The sequence below is a fragment of the Somniosus microcephalus genome, chromosome 2 (assembly GCF_052327205.1).
Source record: "Somniosus microcephalus isolate GS21.2 chromosome 2, FLI_Smic_1.0, whole genome shotgun sequence".
In the NCBI taxonomy this organism is placed as follows: domain Eukaryota; kingdom Metazoa; phylum Chordata; class Chondrichthyes; order Squaliformes; family Somniosidae; genus Somniosus; species Somniosus microcephalus.
The window spans coordinates 268,658,578-268,671,069 of record NC_140988.1 but is presented as its reverse complement, the minus strand read 5'-3'; positions in this window follow the sequence as shown (position 1 = coordinate 268,671,069).

Here is a 12,492-nt window from a genome sequence, read left to right as displayed (position 1 = left end):
CTTGACCATTGTTTCTAAAACTTTACTCACCACTGATGTTAAACTGACCGACCTGTAGTTACTAGGGTTGTCCTTACACCCTTTCTTGAACAATGGTGTCATATTTGACATTTTCCAATTCTCAGGCACCTCCCCCGCATCTAGGGAAGATTGGAAAATTATGGCAAGCCCTTCTGCTATCTCCTCCCCCAATTCCCTTAGCAACCTGGGATGCAAGCCATCTGGACCAGGCGGCTTGTCCACTCTAAGCATACCCAGCCTTTCTAGTACATCCTGTCTATCAATTTTCACCCCTTCCATTGCTTCTACCTTTTCTACTTCTACCGATATTTTGTCAGCATCCACCTCCTTAGTAAACACCGATACAAAGTACTCATTGAGTATTCTAGCCTTGCCCTGTGCCTCTAAGCATATATCACCTTCTTTGTCTCTAATAGGCCCCACCCCGCCTCTTACTACCCGCTTACTGTTTACATGCTGGTAGAAGATATTTGGGTTCCCTTTTATATTAACCGCCATTCTACTCTCATATTCTATCTTTGCCAATCTTATTTTCATCTTCACATCTCTTCTCAACTTATTGTATTTGGTCTGATTCTCCCTTGAAGAATTCACCTGACATGCATCATACACCCTCTTTTTTTGTTTCATCATCTTTTCTATCTCCCTTGTCATCCAGGGAACCCTTGCTTTGGTTCCCTTACCCTTCTCTCTTGTTGGAATGTACCTAGCCTGTACTTGGAACATCTCCTCCTTAAAGATCACCCGTTGTTCCGTTACAGTTTTTCCTGTCAGTCTTTGGTTCCATTTTACCCTGGCTAGATCCTTTCACATCCCATTGAAGTTAGCCCTATTCCAGTTTAGAAGTTCCAGTCTAGATTGTTCCTTGTTCCTCTCCATTGCTAATCTAAATCTTATGATATGATGATCATTCGTACTCAAGTATTCTCCCACAGACACTTGGTCGACCTGGCCCAACTCATTCCCCAGCACCAGATCGAACAATGCCTCCTTCCTAGTTGGGCCAAGAACATATTGGTCAAGGAAATTCTCCTGAACACATTTCAGAAATCCCCCCCCCCCAACCCCTCCTTTCCCTTTACCCTAGCATTATCCCAATCGATATTTCTGTAACTTGTCTCCACGATGGCAAGTTTTATGTAAAACTGAACCCTAATGGAGCCTGGACCTTGTAGTCCTGGGCCTGGATAGCAGAACAGTGCAGTAGTCAAATACTGTAGAAAAATGGATACCAGCCCAGGTTATATGTCTCTCTTCCATTTGAAGTCTGAACTGGTACAATGGAAGACAAAAAAGTTATGTTGACAATCAATCTATGGCTCCAGTTCCTTCCAAGTTAACAAAAGGGTCATCTGTAGCTTCAGACAATTTTCTGTCTATAGATATATCAACAGGTGACTGATGCACTGTTCAGCAGGGCCATTACTTCCATATCTTTTCCCACTGCAGTAACATAAGCACCACAAGGTTAATTTCACCGCACTGCTGGATTTCCCAAAGTACAGAGGGATATTGATGGCACACTTGTAACCACCAGCTATTGCACAATGCAAAGACTTACATGAACAGTGAAGGGCTCTACTATAACAATGTGCAGCTTGTCAGTGACCAGGAACACCATATCCTGCTGCTTCCCAGGCAGCAGTTACAATTCATCGACCTGATATTTGGTACTGTTGGGTTGCATCAACTTGGCAGCTTTCTTCAGCTCTGCCATCTTGTTCCACATTTGTTTCAAGTCTTCTAGTTGTTGGAGACAGCATTCACTCTTTTGGCCCCCTCCTCCCAGGCATCCTGTACAGCTCTCCTCTGAGGAGAGAGCCCTGGACTCACAAACTTCACAGCCTCCTTGCATCCACCTCATGCAGTGGCACCCCCACTGCTGCATCAGTGAACTTGGAAGTCATGCTGCTTCAGCACGTTATTGCTATGCAGTTTGGTTCCAAGCTGATTTTTCAGTACTGGCTCTATTCCCCCTTCAATGGTTCATGCAGCCATTTAAATACATAGCAGTACTCAGAATTTCTGAAGTGTGTGCAAGTTCTCAGAGGTTGTATGTTCAGGAGCTTGCCTTGCCTATCTAATTAGCTACCAAAGTGGAAGTTCAGGAGGGGATGTCAATGCACAACAAGGCAGGCACATTCTACACTGAACACTGCGCCGTCTCCAGGATCACAAATTGGAATTTTAACTCTCTATTTTATATATTAAATTCGCACATAGTATAAATAATGCACACAAAGGCTGACAGTAGTTTATGACACTTGTTTAGTTTGCGAATCCAACCAACATAAGTAACTTTTAAACTACTGCTAGAGATTTACAGAGGACAATTTTAATGGACAGAAAACCGTGACGAAGCACCGCAAGGCATCACACCAGGATATTATTTTATAAAATTACTCTCACATATCCTTGGTGTATAATGTTACCTTGATGCTGTGCTTAAATTAAATGTACTCATTATATATACATTAGTAACAGTAACCTTTCCAGATCTACAGCCCAACATCTTGAGTATAATTTTATATTCATAATTTTTAAAGAGGAAACGGGCCTAGCTTGAAGCAGGTGTTGCAGGATATTGAAACAATTATCTGAACATTCGAGTAGGCAGGTTTCTGGCCTGCTGTGTGGTCTGTGGAAAATAGTCTGAAGAGCACCACAGGATGCTCAGGATAATAAAACAATGGCATAGTCTCACAGTTGGCGGTAAAGTGATTAATTCTGTTTGGAAATAGAACTTCATGATTTATTGCTGTTAGAAGTAATGAGGTTCACTGTGCTAATTATTTCCATTAGAGCACTGAGCACAAGATACCAACACTGAGGTACAAGAGCAGCAGACTGACAACTGTTAATATGGCCAAAGTATCTGAACTGAAGTCAATGACAGCACAGCTCTCTGTAGTGGGGCTAACGTACACATATGGTCATTTTTGATTGGTCTCAAGATAGTTTTCATTCTTCTCAATGTATTAATTAGGGGTAAAAATCTGTTGTTTCAAAGGAGGTCACTTTTCTGACTTAAGGTGTGCCTTGTGCCATGTTGTTTCTTCCATGTCCCCTCATCATATAACTTCAACCAAAGATTCTTAAATCAGGTTTGTTTTAAATATGTGTGGAAATTACTTTATAATCTATACTGAATCATTGGCCGGAATTTTCTGGGGTCCGTACAGGCGCGATCAGAGGCGGGTCGGGTGGAAAATTAAAAAATATCAGAGCGGGACGGAAACCCACCGTCATCCCGCCCCCCACATGTCTTTCCCTCGGGCGTGTTTGCTAGTGTGGCAGCGACGCAACTGGGAAAGGTGGGCGACCTAATTAAAATCATTATAAGCTTGTTGTCAGACGCTTAAGAACCTTTTTCCCTCTACATTTCAAATTTCCCTGCATGGCCACGGGATTCAAGCAGCTTGGGAACCACATCTGTCAACCTGAGGGGGGAGTTGAGTGGCTATTGCTCCAGCTGATTACTTGACAGCATCAAATGGACTATAAAAGCTCCGACCTCACAACTGATCACTTTCCTTAGGCATAAGCTGTTGCTGACTAAATTTCCAGCACACATTTAACTTTCTGCAGGCTGCAAGTGTTTCCAGCAAAATCTCTATCCAGTGTCACCTCATTGGAAGATCCTCTCTCACCATTGACAAATTGCTTCTGTCAATTCTACTTCACCTGCCATCTATTCCATCAGCATGAGTGCCATTTATACTGTCTCACCTTGGTCCTCAGAATCAGACCACAATGAGCCCCAACACCAGCAGCACCAGGCACACCAACAGCTCCAACAACAACACCACCAACCTTCTCCGCAGCCACCTGATGCTGCACAGGACAGAGGGCATCAGCCTCCGAGCACGTTGCTGCCTGGGAGGCCAGGGATGGCCTCATCATGGCCAGATTTACTTAACTTTACTCTGTACACCCATATGGTTGTCACATACTGCGCCAGGTTGGCACCACCCCACAGCAACACCATAAACGATCCCTACAATGACCAAGCCATTCCTTTCATACTCATCACCATTGCTGGAGGTTCTGTTATGCCTTACCAGTCACTGCAACTCACTAAGTCACTTCCAAAGGTGCACACAAATGTGTCCAAGATGGCAAAGTGGTGAAAATAAAGATTTTAATGGTTGAAAATACATTAGCGGAATCTGGCCATTAACATTGACTAAAACACCCAAGTGGCTACCCTTGTGAATCTACTTGTGTATCATCTTTCTCTTACGCGTGCTTCTACAAGGTGCTACCCCTGTGGCTTTTTAAAATTTGTTTATGGGATGTGGGCGTCACTGGCAAGGCCAGCATTTATTGCCCATCCCTAATTGCCCTTGAGAAGGTGGTGATGAACAGCCTTCTTGAACCACTGCAGTCCGTGTGATGAAGGTACTCCCACAGTGCTGTTAGGTAGGGAGTTCCAGGATTTTGACCCCGCAACGATGAAGGATCGGCGATATACTTCTAAGTCAGGATGGTGTGTGGCTTGGAGGGGAACTTGGAGGTGGTGATGTTCCCATGCGCCTGCTGCCCTTGTCCTTCTAGGTGGAAAAGGTCACGGGTTTGGGAGGTGCTGCCGAAGAAGCCTTGGTGAGGTGCAGCAAGAAGTGCAGCAGAGGTAGAGGCAGGCTGCCCACTTCCCTGCTGCGATTGCTTAGACACTCTTGGCGAACGTCCTTTGGGTTTTGGAGTCTGTGATAGCCCCGTCAAAGTCTGCTCCTCCTGCAACTGTGCAGGGGCCGGCTCGGCCATCGGGATCTGAGGAGGCATCTGGGGCTCTGACTGAGGGGGTGGCAATGGGGGAGAAGTGTAAGCATTTTGAGAGGAGCCCACACTTCCCTCTCCCCTCTCACTGTCATCTCTCTCATGGGCCACCCGCACTTCGTTGCTAGCAAGGAGCTGGCGAGCACCTTGCTGCACATCAGTGGGGCCAAGAGGGCCCATGTCTACGCTGACATTCCTCCTAGACAGGAGGTCTATGAACCTCTGCCATCTATTCTCCATAGATATCTATCTATTCTCCATAGATAGCATGTGGTCCTGTGAGTGGCACATTGGCTGCTCCATTCAGGTGGTCATCCTTTCCATGGAAGAGCCTACAGTCGCCATCGCCTGCGAAACGGAGGTGCTCATGTTGGAGATGGACTCCTCCATTCTTTGAACATTTGCAGACATCGCACTCGCAAAACCTGTCAGAGTCTCCTGCACTTCTTGCTGCACCTCCAGGATCGCCCTCTCTCTGGATGGTCCCCGAGGCTCAGTGTCTGTATGCTGCTGAGCAGAGCTGGGAGTGTCCTGCACCCTCCGGCGAGAAGACTCCACTGCTGTTCCTGTCTCCACCATCTGCTCTTGCTCACTTGTGACTTGTGACAGAACCCGGTGACAACTCTACTCTATCTCGCATTGGACCCACCGAGGTGTGCGTCTCTGCGCTGGTGCTGGTGCTGGGTACGCTCATGTCTGGTGACGCTGCGCCCTCAGAAACTGGAGTCGTCTTCCTCTTCCTCCTGTACAGTGGGGGGGGGAGGCTCTTGATGGGCCTGTGGGAGAGTAAAGAGATGAGTTAGATATGCCATATGGAGAATGGGTGCACATACCATTATGTACATGATGATCATTCAGTGGCTGATGACATCAGTCCCCATATGAGTGACTAATGTATGCCATTTAGCTGTTTGATATGTAATTCTGTCACCAGGTTGCTGGGATGTCCCCCTCTCTCCGTCTCCCACCTCCAGCTGCTCGGCCACTCCCGAGACTTCCAACGCAGCCTCCTCTGCTGTTGTGAGGGTCGCAAATGATGGAGGCCCACCTCCAGTTCTCTCCCTCTCCCTCTTATTGTGAGCTCTCTTCTGCAAGAAATGAAAGAAGAGAAGGTTGAGTGAGGGTGATGGAATGAGTGTAAGGAATGGATGGGTTACAGCTTTAGAGGGAGACTATGATGGAGTGGGGTGGCAATGCCAAGTGGGCTCCTTGCGTGTTGTTATTTGGTATGATTGCATTCGGATGAGGCTGAGTGTGAGGGGTGGTTAATAAGATGGAGATGTGATAATGTAGATAGCGAGAGAAAGGGATGGGTGGAGGTGCAAGGTATGTTGGTGTGAGTAAGGATGTGCAGGAGTAGGGTAGGGAAGGCAGAGAGATGGGGATGTGATGAGAGGCACAGCAGGATGAAGTTGATTGTGGCTTTGTGGTCACGTTTCCAGATCTCATGAAATCATTGAAACGTTTGCGGCACTGCACCCAGGTCCTCCTGATGACATCCCTACTTGTGACCTCCTCTGCAATTTGGAACCAGGCTCTTTTTGTCTACCCATTGGAAGGGAAGAGGGCCTCCCTGCGTGCTCTGACTCTCTCCACAAGGATATGGAGGGAGTCATCGGAGAACCTGGGTGCAGCCCTCTGCCTCTGTGCAGCCATCGCTCCAACTGTTTGGAGCAATGAAAACCTCCAGTGTGCTGCCAGCACACTCCTAGATGAACCTTCAAATACAATGTGGTCATTGCTCCTTCAAACATATCGGCTGAAAATGCGTCATGGATGACGTCATCAGACCCGCACCATTTAATTAGGCTGGGTAATGCGCAGGGCGGGCTTAATAGGTCCCATTATCAGAAAGTCATTTTCTACTGTGGGATGAAAGCAGCAATGGGGTCGCAACCCGCCACGCCGACCGCCCGCACCTGACCCGCCCAGGTACAGATAATTCTGGCCATTATTACTGTTATAGGGATAGTGCATTCAAAATTACTTGGAGAGTGCTCTAGTGTTTAACTGTACAACATGAAGGTGGTAGGTGGCGAGTATACTGAGGCATATGAAAGGCCTTGTCCCAGAAAAAGAGAGCAGAATCAGGAGACTGAGAGGCCTATGGCCGTGGGCCTAGCCACAGACCTTCGGACCCTTTGGCTCTTGCTAGATTACAGCTGTCAGAAGGTTTCCAGGAACCAACACTCAGTCTGTCTGTCCTTCATCTTGTAGTTGAGCCCGATCAGAATTTCCAATATGAGGCGATCACCACATAAGGCCCACTGCAAGATTCTTGGGGTGCCACGCTAAATTTTAAATGACTACAGGTATGCTAGAGAGCAAACAGACCTAGGCACCCGCCACCCGCCACCTCAATTCCCATTACACCATCACAGAGAGGTACTGGACCACCATCATCCCTAGAGACAGGCAGTGGCATATAGCAGCAAATCAAAATAAATGGGTGAACATGATGCGTTATCAATTACTCATAAAAGACGGAGAGTTAGGAGAGTAACTAAAAGGCTTTTATTAACAAAGAACAGAGCATGCCTCTCGTGGTTGACTGGTTTCCAAGAAGGCAGGGGGCTGCAGAGCAGTCACCTTTATACCTGGGCATGTGGGTGGAGCCAGGGGCGGAGCCAGCTGAGGCATGCATAGATACAACAGTGTGCAACAACAACAACAACGGTGAACAACAATAACAGTGGGTTACCACATTCACCCCTTGTTTAAAATTGAGTCCGACGGGGTGAAGTGTACTAAAGGTTCGTGTAAGTAAGTCTATCAGGTGGCCTTGTATGCCGTCCTGATCGTCGTGGTGGCGGCGGTGATGGTGCAGCATCCAACGTTGAATCTGGCGTCTCATTGAGTGGTTGGGTGGTCAATGACGGGTCCTGGGGCTGCGGCATGTCGTCTACAGGGGTTGAGTTGTGGGTAGTGGTGGATGGCAATGGGAGTGTTTCAGGGGCACCCGAAGGTGCGAGGTCTCGTATGGAGACTGTGTCCTCCCGCCCGTCCGGGTACGCCATGTAAGCATACTGGGGGTTGGCGTGGAGGAGGCTCACCCTCTTGACCAGGGGGTCCGTTTTATGGGACCTCACGTGCTTCCGCAGTAGGACGGGTCCTGGAGACGTCAGCATGTCGGTAGCGAGGTCCCCGATGTGGACTTTCTGGGGAAAGTGAACATTTTTCATGGGGGGTGGCATTGTTGGCCGTACAAAGCAGTGACCGAATGGAGTGGAGCGCCGCAGGGAGGACCTCCTGCCAGCGAGAGGTCGGAAGGCTCTTAGATTTTAAGTTTAAGAGGACGGCCTTCCAAACCGTCGCGTTCTCTCTTTCCACCTGGCCGTTCCCCCGGGGGTTGTAGCTGGTGGTTCTGCTTGTAGCAATACCTCTAGTGAGCAGGTACTGACGGAGTTCGTCGCTCATAAAGGGTGAGCCCCGGTCGCTATGGATATAGCTAGGGAAGCCGAACAAGGCGAAAAGGTCATTCAGACATTTAATGACCGTGGTACTGGTCATGTCTGGGCAAGGGATGGCAAACGGGAAACGGGAGTACTCATCAATTATGTTGAGGAAGTACACGTTGCGGTCAGAGGAGGGGAGGGGCCCTTTAAAATCGACGCTCAGGCGCTCGAAGGGGCGAGTGGCCTTGATCAGGCTTGCTCTGTCTGGCCTATAAAAGTGCGGTTTGCACTCGGCACAGATTTGGCAGTTCCTGGTCATGGTCCTGACCGCCTCGATGGAGTAGGGCAGGTTACGGGATTTGATGAAATGGAAGAACCTGGTGACCCCCGGGTGGCAGAGGTCATTGTGGAGGGTCTGCAGTCTATCCACCTGCGCGTTGGCGCATGTACCACGTGATAGGGCATCTGGGGGCTCATTGAGTTTCCAGGGCCGGTACAAGATATCGTAATTGTAGGTGGAGAGTTCAATTCTCCACCTCAAGATCTTGTCGTTCTTGATTTTGCCCCTCTGCTTATTATTAAACATAAAAGCTACTGAACGCTGGTCAGTGAGCAGGGTAAATCATTTTCCGGCCAGGTAATGCCTCCAATGTCGCACCGCTTCCACAATGGCCTAGGCCTCCTTTTCAACAGAGGAGTGTCGAGTCTCGGGGCCCTGGAGGGTCCTTCATAAAAAGGCCACGGGTCTCCCCGCCTGGTTAAGGGTTGCAGCTAGGGCGAAGTCGGATGCGTCGCTCTCCACTTGGAACGGGATGGACTCATCCACTGCGTGCATTGTGGCCTTCGCAATATCTCTTTTTATGAGAGTGAAGGCTGCACATGCCTCTGCTGTCAGGAGGAAGGAGGTGGACTTGATGAGGGGTCTGGCTTTGTCCGCATAGTTGGGCACCCACTGAGCATAGTAAGAGAAAAACCCTAGGCATCTCTTCAGTGCTTTTTGGCAGTGGGGGAGGGGGAGCTCCATAAGGGGGCGCATTCTGTCGGGGTCGGGGCCGATGACTCCGTTCTCCACTACGCAGCCAAGAATGGCGAGGCGCGTGGTGCGAAACATACATTTGTCCTTGTTGTATGTTAGATTCAGCCGCTGGGCCGTACGGAGGAATTTCTCTAGGTTAACGTCATGGTCCTGCTGATCGTGGCCGTAGATGGTGACGTTGTCTAGATAGGGGAAGGTGGCCTGCAGCGCGTTCTGGTCAACCATTCGGTCCATCTCCCTTTGGAAGACCGAAACCCCGTTGGTGACGCCGAAGGGGACTTGGAGGAAGTGGTAGAGACGACCGTCAGCTTCAAAAGCTGTGTACTGGCGGTCCTCAGACCTGATGGGGAGCTGGTGGTATGCCGACTTCAGATCAATCGTCGAGAACACCCGGTATTGTGCTATCTGATTGACCATGTCAGATATGCGGGGGAGTGGGTATGCATCTAACTGGGTGTAGCGATTGATCGTCTGGCTGTAGTCAATAACTAGGCGCTGTTTTTCGCCAGTCTTCACTACCACCACTTGTGCTCGCCATGGGCTAGTGCTACCCTCAATAATCCCTTCCTTCAGGAGTCTTGCTACTTCGGATTTAATGAAGCTCCTGTCCCCGGCACTGTACCGCCTGCTTTTGGTAGCGATGGGCTTACAGTCGCGGGTGAGGTTAGCGAACAAGGGGGGGGGGAGACTTTAAGCGTGGAGAGGCTGCAAATGGTGCGCGGCGGGCGATTTAAAAGCTGCTGGCTGCAGACTGTGAGGGGGGGGAGGGGTCCGCCGTACGCTAATGTGACACTTTTAAGGTGGCACTGAAAATCCAACCCCAGTAGAACGGCAGCGCAGAGATGGGGCAGGACAAGAAGTTTAAAATTTTTGTATTCTGTGCCCCTTACTGAAAGGGTCACTACACAGTAGCCACCGACGTCTGCTGAATGGGATTTGGAAGCCATAGAGATCCGATGGCGCGTTGGCAGGACCGGGAGAGAGTAACTGCGCACCGTGTCGGGGTGGATAAAGCTCTCCGTGCTCCCGCTGTCGAAAAGGCAGGTAGTGGCGCGGCCGTTTACCGTAATGTCCATCATGGACCTGGACAGTTGGTGAGGGAGAGATTGGTCCAGCGTCACGGAGGCCAGCGTATGGTCGAGCGAGTCGCTGTGGTCGTCAGACGAGGCGGTGGTTGAGTCCGGGTCACCCGCGATTGGAGTTGGAGGCGTCCAAGATGGTGGACAAAATGGCTGCGCCCATGATCCCGATCCCCACGTGGCTGGAGGTGTCCAAGATGGCGGACAAGATGGCTGCCCCCACGGTTCACACGCGGCGCTGCTGGCGTTAGCGGTTTTACCTTTGCAGGCGCTGACGTAGTGTCCTTTCTTCCCGCAGCCAGAGCAGGTAGCGTTTTTCGCCGGGCAGCGTGCTCTGGGGTGTTTTGCCTGGCCACAAAAGTAACATTTTGGGCCCTTGGACATCGCTGCAGCAGTTGGTGCCGGGGGTGGCGGTCCCATGACCCAAGGTTGCGGCGTCCACGGTGCGGAGCGGTTAGGGGAGAATGCGTCCATATTCCGGTGGGCCGCGTCTAGCGAGAGCGCGAGGGACACTGCCTTCTTCAGGTCGATTTCGCCCTTCTCCAACAGTCTCTGCCGGGAGTAGTCGGACTTGAGGCCCGCAATGAAAGCATCTCGGATAAGTCCCTCCGTGTGTGTCGCGGCCGATACCTCTTTACAATCGCAGGCTCGGTCGAGTATCTGTAGTGCCCGTAGGAATGCCTCCACCGATTCCCCGGGCTGCTGTTTGCGGGATCTCAGGAGGTGTCTGGCATAAACCGTATTTACCGGGCGTGTGTATTGTCCTTTTAGCAGATCGATAGCCGCCGCGTAGGTAGTCGCGTCCTGGATGAGCGTATAGACTTGGTGGCCCACCTTGGAGGCCAGGATTTTTAGTTTGTTTCCATCTAGTGTCACGGCTGAGGCTTCCAGGTAAGCTTCGAAGCAACGCAGCCATTGTGCGAACTTGGTAGACGAACCCGCCTCTTGAGGGTCTAGGTCCAGGCATGTTGGTCTGAGGGCATGCAGCAGCGCCTGCTGCTCAGCGTTTGGTGCCGTCCTTTGCTGCAGCGCCTGCTGCTCAGTGTTTGGTGCTGACATTTTGTTTTTGTTAATAAAATTGATGCGCTATCAATTACTCATAAAAGACGGAGAGTTAGGAGAGTAACTAAAAGGCTTTTATTAACAAAGAACAGAGCATGCCTCTCGTGGTTGACTGGTTTCCAAGAAGGCAGGGGGCTACAGAGCAGTCACCTTTATACCTGGGCATGTGGGTGGAGCCAGGGGCGGAGCCAGCTGAGGCATGCATAGATACAACAGTGTGCAACAACAACAACAACGGTGAACAACAATAACAGTGGTTTACCACAGAACAGCCTTGCTAAAATGGTGGGCAAAGGAATTTTCTACTAACATGTTAATGCATTTGTTAATAATGTTTTGCATCATTCGGACCAATTTCTATTAATTTTTCGATTCTCTACCCCGGGCTCATTGTTATTTTTGATAAGTGATCCTCTGGTTAAACTAATTCATCCAAAACTGAATTTATACACTATGGAGCATGAGGGAATTTAGTGCAGAATTGTAGGCTTGACTTTGTTTGATTCATTAATTTTTTAAGTTGTTAGCCCAGTTCTACAGGTGTACTGCCAGATCTCCAACAGTGTTAAACAGCTGAAAATGTCCATTTACATTGTCTGCGCGGCAGTCCCATCGCTCTCCTGCCAGAGTTATGATGAGAGACCAGTAGAATCCCTTTGGAATTTCAGGGCCCTTGGTGAGCATGATGTTGGACCCCGCAAGGTAAAATTTTATTTTGTTGCTTTACTAAGTTTTCTACCTCTTTAGGTCCCTTCTTTCATAGCGAAGGTGCAATAACTTCACTAATAACAGGAGCAAACAATTAGTGCAAAAGGGGTTTGTTCATCTTTACCAGTCCCTTCACACACCCTATTTATATTGTTACTCCGAGCTGCACCCCACCCTGCCCCGCACTCCCGAGAGCCCCGCCCACCCCGCCCCGCACTCCCGAGAGCCCCGCTCTCCGAGCCCCGCCCCCCCGGCCGAGCCGGCTTGAAGTCCGCTGATTGCGGCTGTGTGAGACGGCCGGCGGGCCCGGTTGCCGGGGTAACCCTTCCCGCTCACCAAGCCCCGGCCGAGATCCACACTCCCGAGAGCCCCACCCCCCCCGCCCGAGCCGAGCGCGGAACAGAGAGAGACGCCG